General features: G+C 41.6%; 2 protein-coding genes across 3 annotated transcripts in view; one reads left to right on the top strand and one right to left on the bottom strand.

Moving 5' to 3' along the window:
• The window catches only part of LOC122559659 (endoplasmic reticulum-Golgi intermediate compartment protein 2), a 70,341-nt gene extending 59,243 nt beyond the window's left edge, over window positions 1-11,098 (bottom strand). For both annotated transcript variants that reach the window (XM_043709503.2, XM_043709506.2), the window contains exon 1: window positions 10,943-11,098. The gene's annotated coding sequence lies outside the window, so the exon portion shown is untranslated. The remainder of the gene's footprint in view (window positions 1-10,942) is intronic.
• A 121-nt stretch (window positions 11,099-11,219) lies between these two features.
• Window positions 11,220-17,345, top strand: part of dnajb9a (DnaJ heat shock protein family (Hsp40) member B9a) — a 36,037-nt gene continuing 29,911 nt past the window's right edge. Inside the window, exon 1 of the mRNA XM_087997230.1 lies at window positions 11,220-11,430. The gene's annotated coding sequence lies outside the window, so the exon portion shown is untranslated. The remainder of the gene's footprint in view (window positions 11,431-17,345) is intronic.

Here is a 17,345-nt window from a genome sequence, read left to right as displayed (position 1 = left end):
TTAACATTGACATGCCCCAGAATATCAACATATGACTCACCACAGCCTTCTCATTTGTGAAAACTGATGCAAAGTATTTATTAAGGATCTCATCCACTTCTTCTGGCTCCACAACGCAAATTCCCTCCATTGTCCTTGAGAGGACCTTACTTTTTCTGAGCTACCCTCTTGTTCTTTATGTATAACATACCTTAGGACTTTCCTTAATCCTGTTTGCAGAGGACATTTCATGGCTCCTTCTTGCTCTCCTAATTCACTGTTTTGAGTTCTTTCTTGGTATCTTGGTATCCTTTGAGGGCTCTGTCTATCTTCAATTTCCTAATATATGCTTTTTCTCGTTTCAACCAAAGTCTCAATTTCTCATCATTCGAGGTTTCTAAATCTTGCCATCCTTATTCTTTATTTTCACAGGAACATGCTGGCCCTGAACTCTAGTCTTTATGGGATTCCTTCATGCCAGATGAGGATTTACTTTCAAACAACCACTTCCAAACTACATTTCCTAGATCCTGTCCAATATTGTGGTAGTTAGCCTTCCCTCAATTTAATATTTTCACCCAAGGACTACTCTTATCCTTATCCGTAAGTAACTTCAAACTTACAGAATTATGGACACATGGTTCCACAAAAAGCTCCCTCACTGAAAAAGTAAACACCTGGCTGGCTCATTCCCCAATACCAGTATGGCCCATTCTCTAGTTCAACAATTTACATATGGTTTCAAAACACCTTCCTGGTTACACCTACCAAATTCTCCCCCAGCCAAATCCCTGACAGTAAGTGAGACCCAGTCAATACAGAGGAAGTTAAAATCATTCATCAAAAAGTGTTCCTCTTACCTGCTGGCTGTTGGGAGGCCTGTAGTACAATCTCAAAGTGATTGCATCCTTCCTATTCCTAAACTCTACCCATATGGCCTCGCTGTTTGTGTGATCCCAGGTGTCCTCCCCCAGAACAGGTGTGACATTCTCCCTGATCAGTAATGCAACTCCTCCACCTCTTTTACATCCCTCTCTATCACACCTGAAACATATAAATCCTGGAATGCTAAGCTGCAAGTCTTGTCTCTTTCTCAACCAAGTCTCTTTAATAGCTATACCATAATTACATGGATTAATCTAAGCTCTAGGATCATCTGTATTATATGCCACAATACTCACGTTAAGACAAATACACCACGGATTGTATTGTATTCAATAACCTCTCCCTGTTTATTCTTCATCTTTGTCTTACTGTCCTCGGTCTGACTGCCCCTTGGTCATTTTACTTGCTGACCTATTGCTCTGTTTCCCGCCCCTGCCGCTACACTAGTTCAAACCCTCCTGAATGGCACTAGGATATTGGTGCCCGTCCAGTTTAAGTGCAACGTTCCTTCTTATACAGGTCCCACCTGCCCTGGAAGACATCGTGATGATCAATGTAAGAGATGCCCTCCCTCCTACACCAGCTCTTCAGCCAGATATTTAAACGTACTACCTTCCTATTCACAGCTTCACTGATATGTGGCACAGGAAGTAATCACGAAAGTACCACCCTAGAGGCCTTCGCCCTGTTGCTGCTGCTTGCACTGAGCGGTCATCGGATTGGGGTGTTAGAACCCTGCACTGGGTGGAAAACTGCCACTCAATGCGATTTTCCTTAGAATGGAAAATTAATGACAGGGAATAGGTTTGTCTCAAAGTTCTCAATGCCTTCCAATTTGAAAGCAATAGCGGGATGTTATGGCATACAAATGAAGAAAGGGGCTATTTTGCACCTGCTTATCTACCTCAATTTCTGCCTGGGACTGTCAAGTACCAGGTTTTTTTAATAAAAACAGCTCCCAAATTGTTATTCATTGCTTTCCTTATGGTTGTGGTTACTGTCTCTGCTTTCTTCCTGCAGCAGTAGTTCTACTACATTGTCCCATAGTTTTTGTAAAAGTGCATAACCTCCACTGTGGCAAAGAGGACACAAATACATTGATTACAACTACAGATAGACAATTTCTGGTATTTTACAAAAACATAACAGACATTTTTAAAAATGAGTAAAAGCAAAAACCAACATAAGCTACATTTACACTACACTTAAATCATTTGTGTAAGATTTAATTTACAGACATAAATGCTTTTATCTAAATGTGGAATCAGAGTTAACATAACAGACATTCATAAAGAGAATTACATAGTGGGGAAGTGAAAAACATCAAACTTATTCTGGTTCAGTGAGCACTGTCACAGGAAATCAACTAATTATAACAAAATGTACAGTAAATACCAGCTGACATTAGTAGCCAAATCACTCTGATCAAAGTCAAGTTCTCCCTTTTCAGCTGAGATCTGGTTAGTTTAACTTACAATGTTCCCTCACCATCTTTTTGCTCTGTCCTGGTTCACAGTTGAAGCAGGATTTCAGGTAAATCTCAACAGTTAACTGGCAAGTTAGCTGAAAAGATATGCATCTGGAGAAATTTCATAAATATTGATGCCACCAATAATACGAACAACCACCATGCTAAACATTTTTTTAAAATGGTACAAGGAATTAGTGGGAATTATTTCCTACATTTCCTATCAGGTTTGCCAATCGATAACAGCTTTAAGAAGTCTGATGAAACTATGATAAATATAGTTTGGAGTAGCACCAAAAAGAAATTGGCAAATCTATTGAGCTGAGGTAGACGATGTTAACAAATTTGACGTATAAAATAACAAAGCTACATGAGCACCATCCATATGCAGAAAATAGAGTTATCAACATAAAAGTTCAAACGCAAAAGATGAAACAAATCAGAACTGTCAACATGGTTCAGTAAAAAGAATTTGTACTTTGCACAATCCTGACTTATGCCAACTTCAGAACAGCAATACTTGCTTGAATGACAACTCTTTTTTTTATACCAAACATCAATATTAATTCTTTAAAGCTAGTTTAAATTTCTTAGTCATGTGATTTAAGAAAAAGAGAAGTCTGTCACAAAGGGACAGAGTGTATAGGATAACTTTGAATAGAATAAAGTTCGGTCCAACAATGAGACTTATACATGAAATCTCCATCGTACATTTTTGGACTTGTAGGTACACAATCAATCCTTTAATTGTCCCAGTGTTTCAATACTTTAACCAATATTATTAGCACGATTTTTGATTGGTTTAGTGTTTTGCTATTTCTCAATTAGTGCCAAAGGTCTGTAAACACGTTTTCACATTTGAGGGGTACAAAAAGCCCTTTTTACAATAATAGCAGTTGCATATTCGACAGGGTCAAGTGAGATTAACTCATCTAACAATCCACTTCCTTTAACGAAACTTGCTTTATCACCTCCAGCTTCCATTCTAGGTTCTTCAAATGTTACAGATAAAGAATTATAGGTGCAGTGAGGAAACCATTGGAATAATCAAATTTAAAAGGTGACAAAAGTATGGTGGTTCAAACAGTTGCAGTTTGGTTGAAGCAGAGGTCGATGCAGAGAGTATTACAAGGCTGGAAACTTAGTAAGGTTTTAATAAAATCTGGGCAGAAACTGGAAACCACCAATCTGGTTCAGCCTGCAACTGAATCAGAAAGAGGGATGAAATTGGTGCTAAGAGTAACTAAATTGTGCAGGAATCAAAGGCAATGATAAACTGGAGAAAATAACATCTTATTCAAACAAATTAGTGCCAAGCAATGCATAGGAATGCAGCACTGGCCAGCAACAAGTAGCTAAATATTCCACAGACCAGTGACCAGATATCGACGAAAAAGGCCTTCTTTGCCTCCAAATAACTTGTGATTGGCTCCCGGGTGGATGAACAGCGTGTAGATGTGAATGTTTGGATCAGAAGTCACTGCATTTCTGCAAGAGCAGAACTGTCTCTCTTCTCTGCAGTAAAAACCTTAAACCTGAAGAAAGCCAGTTTACTTTTTTCCCCTCAGCAGTTGCTGCAAGCTGTGGCTCTTAACCAATAAGTCAGAGACTGTGTGAGAACCAGCCAATCTGTACCTTCTGGAAGCAAATGAGAGTATCTGGACTAAGAACGAAAGAGTAAGGTGTATTAATGAGCCAAAAGGTCCATCTCAATGATTCCTGTGAACAGGGACCACTGAATATCCTTCCCAGCCTTCTCTCCGCCTATATTTGTATCTTCCTATCTGCAATGTTTGTGGATGCCTGTGTGTTGGATGGAGGGATGTAATTTAGAAGTAAGTTAGAGTTCTAGAGTTTTGATTAGTTGAGTTATACAATGGTTAATAATTGTTAGCTGTAGCTGGAATTTATTTATTTGTAACAAACAGCCATTCCTCTGCCTTCAAGCTTGGGCTGATAAATGGCAAGTGATATCCATGATACACAAGTGCCAGGCAATGGTCATTTCTAACAAGAGAATCTAAGCATCATCACTAGACATTTAATGGCTTTATCATCACTGAATCCTCCACTATCGTAGAGGTGACAATTGACAAGAAACTGAATGAACTAGTCACATTATTTCTGAGGCTAAATGAGCAGGTTAGAACTAGGAATCCTGCAAGTAACTTATCTCCTGATTTCCCAAAGCTTGCCCACCAGCCACAAGGCATAAGTCAGAAATGTAATCGAATACCTTCCACAGGCTTGGATGAAAGCAGCTCCAACAACACTCAAGAAACTTGACATAATCCAGGACAAAGCAGTCCAGTTAATTGTTTATGAATATTTTGCCATTCATTCTTTTCACCAATGACACACAGTAATAGCAGTGTTTACCATCTATAAAATGCACTCCAGTGGTTCACCAAGGCTCCTCAGACAGCGCTTTCTAAAACCATGAACACTACCATCGAGGCAGCAGGTACATGAGAACACTATCACCAGCAAGTTCCTTTCCACACCACTCACCATCCTGACTTCAAAATATATTGTCGTTCTTTCACTGTTGCTGGATCAAGATCCTAGAATTCCCTTGTTAACAGTATTTCAAATCTACCTGATCTGCAGCGGTTGCAGAAGACAGCTTTCCACTGTTTTCTCAAAAGGTAATTAGAGATGGGCAATCAGTGCTAGCTCAGGCAGGCAAGCCCATATCCCCTGAATTAAGAAAACAAAATTACCTTGGTCAGAGAAATTACTTGCAAAGGTCTACCACACATTATGTGCATTGGTCTGAGAGTGCACAAAGACTGACTGGGGAACTCTAAAGCATTTTCATTTTTAACCTATGCTTAGACAACAGAATGGATTGAAGGGGAAAGCAGAACTGGGATTCGGCAAAGCCTTGTTGAGTTTCAAGCTGAAATGGGTGAAGCCTGAAGCTGCTGGTTTCCTGCCTCATATAGCCAGACATTTGTTGATCTGAACTACCTGTACTTGTTATTTTCATATTTTGTGTCCCAGGATAGCTCCAGCTGGTCAACTTCTGAAGAGCCTTTTACTTTGAAACTTTATTAATGGCCCTCAACAGATATCCTAATCTGTTGCTCCTTTGTTGCACTGTTTAAGTTCCCTTGGCTCTAGCAGTGTCTATCATTTTAGTCTAGTGTAATAGCAAGTGAAGCAATTAAATGCTGAATCTGTCAATCAGTTACTGGTTCTACAAGTTTAGTTACAATTTGATTCCTACTTACAGTTTCACATTCCAAGGCTAAAGTACATCTCCCTACATCTTATGGTGATCAAGAGGTTTGTCATTGCTTTTGTTCATTGCTCTGTCACTGGTGTACACACCTATTGGATCCTCATTCATGTGAAAACATGTTCATTAATAAGTTTCTCAATAATCTATCCTTCAAACTGCTACTGCACTTAATTCACCTTCTATAATGCCTTCCAGCTTGGCACATGATTCAAAGCTCCATGACTCCACAAAACCAATCCAACCAACATGTTACCTATAGAAGCTACTCTATCATCTCTCCTCTATTCCAGGTTTACAACCAGAATATTGTTACAATCCCAGACTAAACTCCTAACTTTATGCTAGAATCTGGTTAGTAAACTTTATTATTAAAGTACAAAAAGGTGAGATCTAGAGGATTAAACAATAGAATAAAGCTGCAAGATACTACAGTTTTGAACAATAAACTCTACTTTCCAAACTAGAACAGTAAGACAATTTACAATACGTGTCCAGTTTACTTTTAATTAATGTGGTAAACATGGTTAATATTCTGTGACTGAACACTGCACAACAAATAGAAAATGTGATCAAGACAGATTCCATAGATTTCCAAGTTAATAATACAATGAGTTATCAAATCTCATTCAACTTCACATGTATTAGATCCTACACTTTGCTGATCTGGCCTTGAAATCCACTTTCACAAGTGGTTCTGTTATGGACTGCCTGAAAGACTGTCTCGAGAAGGGTGGCACTGGAAAAGCATAGCAGGTCAGGTAGCATTCTGTTCCTGTTCCAGTCAATTATTCTTCTGCCCTGTATTCACATTCCTCAACTCATGAACTGTTTTCCAGTACTTAAATCACTGGCACAAATCCAGCTTTTCACCAACAGCTGGCCTCACCAAGTGCCAGGGCTTTTTCCTTCGCTGTAATCTTGCTAAATTGTATGAAGCAAATAATGCTTCTGGACATTTTAAAACCTCAATCTCTCAGCTGCACTGAATTATTGACCACGTAATTTTCCCAAGTGCCTCCTGACTTCCCCCAACATTGTGGCAAAGTCTCTGCCTCTTTCTCATCCTCCAGGACTTCCAAATCCTGACTCCAACTCTCAGCCAGATACTATTTCCTAGAATGTCTTCCAGACAGTTTTGAGTTTGTTGAGTAAGCGTTTAAACAGGTGGTGTTGAAGGTCTCTTGGTCAAATCGAGTTCACAATTTAAGCAGCTTTCATTACATGAGAAAAGTTTATAACTTTATTTGCTAATGCTTGCTGGTGGATTATATAGTGGTAATTGACAAAAGGAGGAAGTCAGGATCATTAGTGCAAAATGCAACAAAGCTTGCATTAATGCTAAGCATGGCTAGTGCATCCTCAGCTGTGACATTCCTGATGAAGGCCTAATGCCTGAAACTTTGATTCTCCTGCTCCTCGGATGCTACTGACCTGCTGTGCTTTTCCAGTGCCACACTTTTTGACTTTGACAGAAATCAGTTTATTGAATGGAATGTTATTCTCAAGGAGGTACCTTTTGACCGTTGTTATTCTCACTTCTTGCTGTCTCATTAAGAGGGCAAACAGGTGACAAGATCCTTTTCAGTTAAGTCTTGAAAAACCATACACACAAGGCACAGTGGTTAGCACTGCTGCCTCACAGCGCCAGAGACCCGGGTTCAATTCCCGACTCAGGCGATTGACTGTGTGGAGTTTGCACATTCTCCCCGTGTCTGCGTGGGTTTCCTCCGGGTGCTCCGGTTTCCTCCCACAGTCACAAAGATGTGCGGGTTAGGTGAATTGGCCATGCTAAATTGCCCGTAGTGTTAGGTTAAAAGGGATAAATGTAGGGGTATGGGTGGGTTGCGCTTCGCCGGGTCGGTGTGGACTTGTTGGGCCGAAGGGCCTGTTTCCACACTGTAAGTAATCTAATCTAAAAAAAAACTATCAGCTGGCTGTGTTGGTCATGTCGATATATTAGCAACCTAAAATAAGAAGCATTCAGCCCTTTAGATCCTGCTTCAGTTGCTGAAAGATGTCTTCAGATAAAGAGTCCACCTTGTCTTGCTGCTGTGGAAACACCAAGTGACATCCTCTGGGTTGCTGTTATTATGTCATCTTTGTTCTTAAAGTCTTTGAATAGTCAGCAGCCGCTGACTATTCCATGTGCAAGCCATTCATTTTTGGATTCTTTTTAGACGGTCCAGGTTTATCGTGCATCATTTACTGTTTCATCTTGTAGTTTATGATGTCACTCCACCAGTGATCATGCTGCACCCTCTATGCATCTAGAACATCCAGAATGTTCCTGGGCTGCTTTCAAGTATCACAATGTGGAGGTCACATCTGTAGTTACTCTGTTTCCGGGCCTCTGGTCAGCTTGCACTGGTCAGGTACGGGATGTGGGGCATGGCAGCGTTTCCTGTAACTTTCCTCCATCTTGGAGTGATTGGCTAGATTAGCAGCTGAAGAAAAAAAAACTGCAGGTCTACAGAAAACAAGCAGAGAAGCAGAGCTACTAAGCTGTTCTTGCAGAGTTCGCACAAACGTCTTGGACAGAATAGTGTCTGTAATATACTGGCTTCACACACCAGTTCCTAGTTTATTTCTTATTTGTTTGCATTTCAACCACAAAAATTATTTTACCCTACAATGGTCATCCATCTGGGCTAAACTGAACCATGATGCAACAAGCTGACAAAGCCTTTTCTCAATCTGTGAGACTTCATGGAATTCATGCGGAAGCATGGCGATCGACGTGTGTGGTGTGGAAATGCGGGCAGGCAGAGAGATCAACTGAGAGATTCTGAGATTAACCAGTCGATTATGATTGACATATTGAAGAGCATGGTTATAAAAGCACACACTGCTTCCACTGAGTCAGTGATGCTTATGATTTGAAGATGCTAGTGTTGGGACTCGGGTGTACAAAGTTAAAAATCACAACACCAGATTATAGTCCAACAGGTTTATTTGGAAGCCCTAGCTTTAGGAGCGCTGGTCCTTCATCAGGTGGTATACTTCATAACCACCTGAAGACGCAGCGCTCCAAACGCTGGTGCTTCCAAATAAACCAGTTGGACTATAACCTGGTGCTGTGAGATTTTTAATTATGCTTATGGTGGTGCATAGAGTGCTTAACAAGCTGGTTGCTTTGTGCTTGACGGCATTGAGCTTCTTGAATACAGACAGAGCTGCAGTCATATAGCCAAATGGTCAGTCTTGCATCACACTCCTGATTTGTATCTTGTGGATAGTGGAGTATCAGGAGATGAGTTACTCAGCACAGGATTTGTTGCCTCTAACTTGCTCTCATAGCCCCAATACTATATGACTGCTACAATTCAGTTTCAGGTCAATGGTAACCCATAGGATGTTAAGAATGGAGAAATATAGCCATTGAATGTCATGGGGGATGGTTAGATTCTGTCTTGTTGGAAATGGTCATTGCTTGGAATTTGTGTGGCATAAATGTCACTTACTATCAGTGAAGTAGCTCAAAACCTTTGGACGTATGATGCTACACTGAGGAACACCCAGAGACTGTGTCAACTGCCCTTGCACAATCATAGCAATCTTTCTTCATGTCAGATATGACTCCAAACTTTGAGAAATTCTCCATTCCTCACCTGTCTGCAGTTATAATCTGCTCATTGTTGTCAAACAAGGTCAAATACTATTTTGATGTCAAGTGCAATCACTGTTGTAGAGTAATAAAGTAGAGGTGTAATACAGTGAAGCAGTTACATGCACAATTAAGTAAAATATTCTGAGAAGGAATAGCCTGCACAAGAGCACAGTGTACTTCCCTAAACATGTAGAATGTGTTACAATGTAATATAAGGGGTTTTGAGAAAACTTAATGGAGTCAGACCTTCACCACTTAATAGTTTGAGGGGAACTGTACCACACATAGGCCACAGATTATTTAAAGTGATTTCCAAATATTATTCAGAATGGAATTAAGCTAAAATTCAATTCTCATCTGACTTCAAGTTCAGCCTTTGCCCACATTTGGACTAATGTAATACTTAGTTCAGGAGCTAAGTGGCTGTGGCAGCAGAGAAACTAATAATTAGTATGCAGGTTATTGTCCAGTAAGTGCCATTTGATACTACCGATGGCACTTTCCTGCTCCTTGAAGACACGCCTTAAAACCTCTGACCAACCATCTGACAAAATATCTCCATAAGATGATAAAATAAAGGAGTAGATGTAGCCATTTGGACCATTAAGTCCATTCAATGAGATCATTCTGATAATCCGCAAATCTCCTTACATGGCTTGTTGTCAAATTTTGTATAAGACTTATGTGAAACATTGAAATTCTATTACAGTAAAGATGCCACATTGTTTTATGCTCTAGATCAATGTAATGAATTATTTAATTTATAAAACAAATTTTCTGTACATTGACATTGCCCGTGATTTGGGCACACCACAAAGCAAATATATACCACAACATTCTATTTTGCTACCAAATCTTACTATACTCTGAACACTCACGTCTGAATAGCTCTAAAACAGTTTTGTCCATTGATTCATCAAGACAGCAAAATGACCACCTTTCCACAATGTTTTCATTTAGTGAAAGATCAGGTGGGCGAAAGGCTTCAAAGAGAGACCATAGCGACATGACTCGTACCCAATATTACTTGTGAGGGCTACGTACGATTTTAACACCAAGTTATTCAACATATTCAAGGAAGCACCAAATGCAATAAAATGATTATATATCTCGGCAATCACTTCTCCGAATTGTTCACATATTGTCATGGGTTGACACTGGAAAGACGAATGGAGGAAAGTATTTGGAATGAATGTGTCCAGTGAAGAAAACCGAGATATTTCATTTTAACACTAAAGTACGAGAGACAACGAATGGCTTGGGGAACTATTTTCATCAGTGTATATTAAGATGGGAAAAAGACTTTTAAAAAGACCCTGGTGGCGGCATGCAACATTTGCTTTTCCCCTTTTACCGTCAACATTTATGAAGGAAATTTAAGAGGAAAGAATTACGTGATCACATTCTGGTTTCAGGGAACGTAAGAAATGGGTGCTCAAACTGCAGAAGCAAAGACCCCCACATGGAAACGAAAGCGCTGTCAAGACTCAGCACCATCGGGGAAATGCCAGAACAAGGATTAAAAACTAGCGATGGCAACTGGAAGTCGACTTAAACGTTATGTCTTGGCTATTAAATGCTCCGACCTCACCACTACCCTGCCCTAGGATAACCTGAGACTAGGCTGGATTTTAACTGAGCATCACAGCTCACTCCGGGTAAGTGGGCATTCGCAAAGTGAGTGTGAGCGGGGGAGTACTCGGTGCTTTCGGTTCACAAAGCCGGCGGTAAGTGCGGATAAAGCGGTGCTTGGTACCTGTGCCGGTTGCTGCCTCCCCTGGACTCTCTCACGAGCGGAGCCTATCAGTCGTCGCCATGTGTGCCGTTCCTCAGCCTCCGGCTCCGAGAGCGCGTTCACATCCTGACCTCTCACCTCTGACCTCCATGACCCATGGAGCGCGGCGGCTGCTTCCGGGAAAGGCAACTTCCGGCTGTGAGCGTTCCTGTTTCCATGGAGTCGGGGCCGTCTCTTGTTCAGACAGGGAGAGGAAATCATCAGCAGTAAAAAAAACACATCCATTCTATACATATATAGAAATTAGATTGGTGCTTTGTCAGAGTAAGTCAGGAGGAAAGAGTGCGTTTCAGCAACTGGTGAGCGGAGACTATTAATGGATTATGGAGCTGGACTCCAGCAAGAGATCAGGAGGTGTTAGTGATGAAGAAACTATGGGCTAAGAAACCTGGGACGGGTAAAGCCTTTGGCACTGTCAAGCTCCTGCGTGTGATGCCCCAGATTTTGTGGTCAGTATCAAAGCAACATTAAAAATACATTTCAATATAAATTATGGTAATACTTAACATACGTTATAAAATTTATATGGCAGCCGTCATCAAAGAATGTCCTAAAACATTTGACACCCATTAAAATGTTTTTAAACTGTAGTAATTTGTTAGGTAATTAAGCAGCCAGTTTGCATCCAGTAAATCACAGTGGAGGTATGATAATGTGGTGATCTGGTGATCTAGAAGCACTTTTGAACGGTCAGGGACATAGATTCCAGTTCCATCGTGGCAAATGGTGAAATTTGAATCAGGGATTCTTGTGGTGAGTGGGAATCTCCCTACGATTCTGGTTCAAGTCTCATCTGCTTCAGAGTTATATCATAATATGCCTGACCAGGTTGTTTAAAAATATCTACAGCAAGCTCTCACACCTTTTGTATTCATTGCCATGACAGTCCAGAAATTTTTTTGTTGACTTTTGAGTAGGGACTTGTCATGGGACATTGACCAGTGGTATGTGTGAGCAGGGAAAGGAACAGCCAATGAGATTGATGACTCCTCATTGACACTGACACAGAATAAACCACCAAGTATAAATAAGATTTAAATAATGCACAGAACTCAAAGTAAAGATTGGGAACGAAATATGGGATGCAAAGAAAAAGTTGAAAGAGCAACACAAAAACATGAAATTTACACCAGGAATTAAATTCTGAAGAAACAAGAACTCCACACTTTTAAAATTAAATTTTCAATGCCAAAGATATTTTTAAGTATTTATGAATGATTGATTATGCCATAAAACACTGAACTGAAACATGAATTCAGCAGCCCTAGCTTTCTCTCCATTGTTTATTGGGCAACTAATAGGTAAGTACAGAAAGTACTGGAGAAACTCACACATCATGGGTCTCCTCATGGGACTTGAAACATTGACTCTGTTCTTCTCCACAGATGATGCCAGACCTGCTGAATTTATCCAGCAATTTGTTTTTATTTCAGATCTCTCAGTTGTGCAGTATTTTACTTTTCATTGTTAAGTACTGCAACTTTTGTGCTACACGAATTTCAATATTGAGTGTTTCAGCAAAATACTACTACAGCCCAATCTGTGGAGAAGCAGAGTAACTCAGATCTCAACGTCTGAATTTCCAAGTATATGTGCATACCCTTGGTTGCTGTCCACTTTACTCCATGAAAACAATGCATCTTACACAGAAAGGTGGATAAATCCCTTCGACCTGATCAGGTATACCCTAGAATTCTGTAGGAAACTAGGGAAGTGATTGCTGGGCCCATCGCTGAGATATTTGTATCATCAATAGCCACAGGTGAGGTGCTGGAACAGTAAAGGTCGGCTAACATTGTGCCACTGTTTAAGAAAGGTGGTAAGGAAAGCCAGGAATGATAGACGAGTGAGCCTGACATCGGTGGTGGACAAGTTGTTGGAGGGAATCCTGAGGGACAGGATTTATACATATTTGGAAAGGCAAGGACTGATTAGGGATAGTCAGCATGGCTTCGTGCGTGGGAAATCGTGTCTCACTAACTATATTGAGTTTTTTGAAGAAGTAACTAAGAGGATTGATGGAGGCAGAGCAGTGGATGTGATCTATGTGGACTTCAGTAAGGTGTTGGACAAGGTTCGTCATGGAAGACTGTTTACCAAGGTTAGATCTCATGGAATACAGGGAGAACTAGCCATTTAGCTACATAACTGGTTCAAAGGTAGAAGACAGAAGGTGGTGGCAGAGGGTTGTTTTTCAGACTGGAGGCCTGTGCCCGGTGGAGTGCCACAAAGATTGTGCTACTTTTCGTCATTTATATAAATGATTTGGAAGTGAGCATAAGAGATATAGTTAGTTATTATGCAGATGACACCAAAATTGGAGGTGTAGTGGACAGCGAAGAAGGTTACCTCAGATTACAATGGGATCTTGATCAGATGGGGAAATGGACTGAGAAGTGTCAATGGAGTTTAATTTAGATAAATGGGAGGTGCTGCATTTTGGGAAAGCAAATCTTAGCAGGACTTACACACTTAATGATAATGTCCGAGGGAGTGTTGCTGAACAAAGAGACCTTGGAGTGCAGGCTCAAAGCTCCTTGAAAGTGAAGTCGCAGGTAGATAGAATAGTGAAGAAGGCGTTTGGTATGCTTTCCTTTATTGGTCAGAGTATTGAATACTAGAGTTGGGAGGTCATGTTGCAGTTGTACAGGACATTGGTTTGGCCAGTGTCGGAATATTGCGTGCAATTCTGGTCTCCTTCCTATCGAAAAGATGTTGTGAAACTTGAAAGGCTTCAGAAAAGATTTACAAGGATTTTTCCATGGTTGGAGGATTTGAGCTGTAGGAAGATGTTGAATAGGCTAGGGCTGTTTTCCCTGGAGCGTCAGAGGCTGAGGGGTGACTTTATAGAGGTTTATAAAATCATGAGGGGCATGGATAGGATAAATAGACAAAGTCTTTTCCCTGGGGTGGGTGAGTCCAGAACTAGAAGGCATAAGTTTAGGGTGAGAGGGGAAAGATATAAAAGAGACCTATGGGACAACCTTTTCACACAGAGGGTGGTACGTGTATGGAATGAGCTGCCAGAGGAAGTGGTGGAGGCTAGTACAATTGCAACATTTAAAAGGCATTTGGATGGGTATATGAATAGGGAGGGTTTGGAGGGAGATGGGTCAGGTTCTGGCAGGTGGGACTAGATTGGGTTGGTATATCTGGTCGGCATGGACAAATTGGACTGAAGGGTCTGTTTCCGTGCTGTACATCTCTATGACTCTTATGTGTGGTTTGTAGAAGACCATTTCAAAAGCCTTTGTGTGTATAAGTGTTTCCTTGCATCCCCCGAAAATATTAATATACAAATTAGGTGTGGGAGTTGGCCATTCAAACCCATTGCTATTTAATAAGTTCATAGCGGAGATTCAAGATGGCAGCGGTCTGAGTTGTCTGCTGTGCTGGGCTCTGTGCCATACCCCTGGCAAGGTGGACCTTTACCCCCCCCACCCCCGCCTCATCAACCATCCCGAGGAGAAAAAAAATTGCTAATATAAAATTATTGAATATCTGGAGCTGTTAAAATTGTGGTTTAATAGCTTTAAGACCAGGATGGAAGCAAAACGGAAAGGGGCCTAAAGGAGTGCAGCAGGCAGGGCACTCCCCTACTGCATTGGGGGTGTCTGCAGCTATTGCTCAAACTCCTGGGGCGGCCCCATTGGATTTAATGGGGTAGCAGCAGTTACTCTCGGAGTTTGGCAAACTCCAAGAAAAGATTGAAGCAGCATGGAACCACTATCTGCCACGCTGAAAAAGCATGAGCAGGAAATTCAAATGTTGGACCGAAGAGAATAGGCAGCAGAGGAGAGGACCGCGGCATCGGAGACTGTGGCAGAGGTCGGGGGAAGAAGGATCCGAACGCTGGAAGACTGGGTTCGGGTCCTTCAGGAGCAAGTGGACGACCTGGAAAATAAAGATAGAAGAAAAAACTCACGCTTATGAGTCTTCTGGAACGCGAGGAAGGCAAAGACCTTGTTGGTTTCATGCAGAAGTGGCTCCCGAAGTTCCTGGGGCTGGTATTGGAGTTGGGCCTGTTGGGTGTGGACCGGGCCCACTGGATCGCAATGCGCATTCCGGGTCAGATCCACACCCCCATACGGTCCTAGTGTGACATCTGCATTATGAAGAAAAACAGTTAGTGATTGAAACAGCAAGAAGGCTGGGAAGAGATTCACAGGCTTTAATGTAAGAAGGCTCAAGAATAATTTTTTTCAGGATTTCTCAGGAGCCCTAATTAAGAAGAGAAGGGTGTTTAGTGAAGTTCAGACAAAATGACAATCAATATTCCTTGAGGTACCCAGCCGTGTTGCATTTCATTCATGGAGGGATGGTATATAATTTTGATTCTGCAGAAAAGGCGAAGGACTTTGTGAATTCTCTGAATTAAAGGACTCGGGTCGGGATGTGGGGGAAGGGGACATCGTTACAGACAATGGTACGGGATTTTATTTATATTTTATTGCCCCTTTGTTTCTCCTTTCTCCCCTTTTTTTGTGGTTATTGGCTTTATACATGCTGCCTTGCTGTAAAACCAGAATTATTTTGTATATCCGTTGGTTGGGTATTGCCTGGGGTTTTTTCTTACTGCTGTCCTTTTATTTTTGGATTGGGGTTGGCTATACCTGTGGTTAAGATGTGTGTGGGGGGAAATGGGCATCCATTGTTAACTCACAATGTAAATTACAGGTTTTCTTCATTTGTGAATTGCCTGGGGCTAGGGCATGGCCTCAGGAGAGGGAGTTGGGATGGTTGCAAGGATTGGGAGGAGTGCCCTCTATGACCAAGGGGGGAGACTTCTAGTGAATTGGGGGTTATTTGGGTGTTTGCTCAAGTTATATGTAGTGATTCATTTTTTAGTTGTAGTTTTTATAGAAGTCATTTTTAGACTTAATAGAGGTAATATCTTTGTCGCTCGCCGCATCTCAGATAATCTTCCTCCTCTTCGGAAACCACGGGCTGCCCTGGACGACCATGGCTGATGATCTGTTCTGGTGATGCACCTGAAATGTAAAAGGGAGCCATTCCCCTATTAAAAGAAAGAAGGTGCTGTCAAGCCTTAGGAAGGAAACGGTGGACATCGCCTGGCTGCAAGAGATGCATTTAACTGATAAGGAACAATTGAAACTGCAGCAGGGGGATTATGACAGGATATTCTTCCCCTCCTTTAGCTCTAAGAGTAGAGGAGTGGCTATACTGGTAAGAAGGAACCTCCCTTTCCAGGTAATTGAGCAAATTAAGGATGAACATGGACGGTTTATCATTCTTAAAGCTTTAATACTTGGAGAAGAGTATGGCATTCTGAATGAGTATTGTCCCCTGGCGCACCCTCTTAAATTTCTAATTGATGCAGTTGCTAAATTAGTGAGTCTTGGGGTGCGCCGCACGATCATCAGAGGGGATTTTAATTGCCTAATAGATCCCGAGGTTGACAGGGTGCCAAGGCTCAGCAGGTATGCCCACGCAATCTAAGCAGTTGATGGACTTGAGTGAAGAGTTGGGATTAGTGGATGTGTGGAGGCACCTCTGCCCTAATGGAAGAGACTTTACTTCCTATTCCAGTGTAAGAGATCAATCATTTAAAATGTGGTGAAGACCTGGAGGATAATGAGGCAAGACGAGGGCAATTGGCACGGTGGCTCAGTGGTTAGCACTGCGGCCTCACAGCGCCAGAGACCCGGGTTCAATTCCCACCTCAGGCGACTGACTGTGTGGTGTTTGCACATTCTCCCCTCTTGTGGGTTTCCTCCAGGCGCTCCGGTTTCCTCCCACAATCCAAAGATGTGCAGGTCAGGTGAATTACCCATGCTAAATTGCCCATAGTGTTAGGTGTGTTAGTCAGGGGTAAATATAGGATAGGGGAATGGGTCTGGGTGGGTTACTCTTCGGAGGGTCGGTGTTGACTTGTTGGGCTGAAGGATCTGTTTCCATACTGTAGGGAATCTAATATAAAAGATCTTGCCATTTACCCTGTTGGTGGGAGCCCAAGAATTTAAACCTGGGGCAATGGACTCCAGCTTTAAGTTATGGGAGAATAAGGGAATCTCCTTTCTGGGAGATTTATTCGAGGGGGAGGTCTTGATGTCATTTAGCCAGCTAAGTTGGAAATATGGATTATCTAAAGGACCATTTCTGGTACTTTCAGATAAGACCATGCTTCTGGATCAGTTTTACAAGTCAGAAGTGGAGAAAAGAATGCTCCGGTGTACGGATGCTCTTTCAGTTAGTACTTTGTATCATTTACAGAAAGGACGTGCCTTAGGGGGCGTGGAGGGACTCTGTAGAATGTGGAATCAAGACCTAGGAGAGGATGTCTCATTGGGGTTATGGAAGATATATGGGAAAATGTGAGGAAAATTTCAGTATGTAACCGAGC

Source organism: Chiloscyllium plagiosum, unplaced genomic scaffold (assembly GCF_037043375.1).
Source record: "Chiloscyllium plagiosum isolate Xiang-an unplaced genomic scaffold, Cpla_swu_hap1 HiC_scaffold_19, whole genome shotgun sequence".
Taxonomy (NCBI): Eukaryota; Metazoa; Chordata; class Chondrichthyes; order Orectolobiformes; family Hemiscylliidae; genus Chiloscyllium; species Chiloscyllium plagiosum.
This window is presented reverse-complemented; position numbering and strand designations above follow the sequence as displayed.